Source organism: Cherax quadricarinatus, chromosome 17 (genome assembly GCF_038502225.1).
Source record: "Cherax quadricarinatus isolate ZL_2023a chromosome 17, ASM3850222v1, whole genome shotgun sequence".
In the NCBI taxonomy this organism is placed as follows: domain Eukaryota; kingdom Metazoa; phylum Arthropoda; class Malacostraca; order Decapoda; family Parastacidae; genus Cherax; species Cherax quadricarinatus.
Window position 1 is genome coordinate 11,947,965 of NC_091308.1, and position 1,193 is coordinate 11,949,157.

General features: G+C 39.8%; 1 non-coding gene across 1 annotated transcript; it reads left to right on the forward strand.

Annotated features, from left to right (window-relative positions):
- The first annotated feature begins 441 nt into the window (after positions 1 to 441).
- On the forward strand, positions 442 to 513 carry TRNAE-CUC (transfer RNA glutamic acid (anticodon CUC)). The gene has a single exon. It is a non-coding gene; the product is annotated as a tRNA-Glu (tRNA).
- Positions 514 to 1,193: the final 680 nt, after the last annotated feature.

The following is a 1,193-nucleotide window of genomic DNA, read 5'->3' on the forward strand; positions in this document are numbered from 1 at the left end:
GGTCTCAGACATTCCCTAAAGAGGGAGCCAAGGCCGGGCCACCACTTGGAAAAGGCCCGGGCCGGAAGAATACCGGCGAATCTTTAATAATAATAAATTACCTGGAGTTTACCTGGAGAGAGTTCCGGGGGTCAACGCCCCCGCTGCCCGGTCTGTGACCAAGCCTCCTGAGTATAGATACTTTAGAAAGAAATGTGTAGAGAATGCTTTTTAGTCACTGATGTGTAGCTTTTTTCTCAAAAATTTCAACATAAATTTAGATTTAATTACTTAAAAAAAATAAAACTAATACTGTTGATACAATTGAATGAACTGGAAAAAACTTAGTAGGACAGGAAAGGACACCACTTGAAGTTAACCACATTACTTTCCGCTCATGGATTATCCGAGTCAGGTCTTCTTAATTCCACTAAGTTCGGAATATCTCTGTACTTACTCCACTCCCGTGTTGTCTAGTGGCTAGGATACGCGGCTCTCACCCGCGAGGCCCGGGTTCGATTCCCGGCACGGGAAGCTTTTTTTTTTTTTTTTTTTTTTTCATTCAGTGAGTTGCGCATCAATGCAATATTCTTTAAGAATTTTTCAGCTGCCTTTTTTTACAGTCAAGTATTCATTAATATAGTTATAAAGAAACATTATATTTTAGCGCACTCAGACTGCCGAGTACTGCCCGTGGTCGCTGCTGCTGCCCTCGCCAGCCAACACGATAATGGCCACTTAATTTTAGCACAAGTGTCGGGAGGAAGAGAACAGATAAGGTGGGAATAACAACAGCACCGCAGCCTCTCATCTCATGAACATATCCCGGTCGGGTCTGCCTATATTTTCCTGAGAATTAAATATTTGCCGGGACATCAAGGAGTTTTTGCTTGTACAGTTTACTTTTAACCTCTGTCTCAGGATTTACAGTACATAAGAAGCTAAGCTTGAAGGAATACTGCATCTCAAATCCAACTATTCTCGCTTATATATTTGTCAAACCTATTTTTATAGCTTCCTAAATAGTCAGATTCAGTGGCAAATTTAATTAGCAAATTGTCCCACTAGTTAATAAATGTGTCTAAATCTATAGCTTTCCTAAATCTAAATTTATCTAACCTAAATCCATTGTTCTGAGTTCTTTATTAGATATTCTTAGCACCCTAATTGTATCTCTTTTCCTATGAATAAGACATGTGTGCAACACCTGGGTA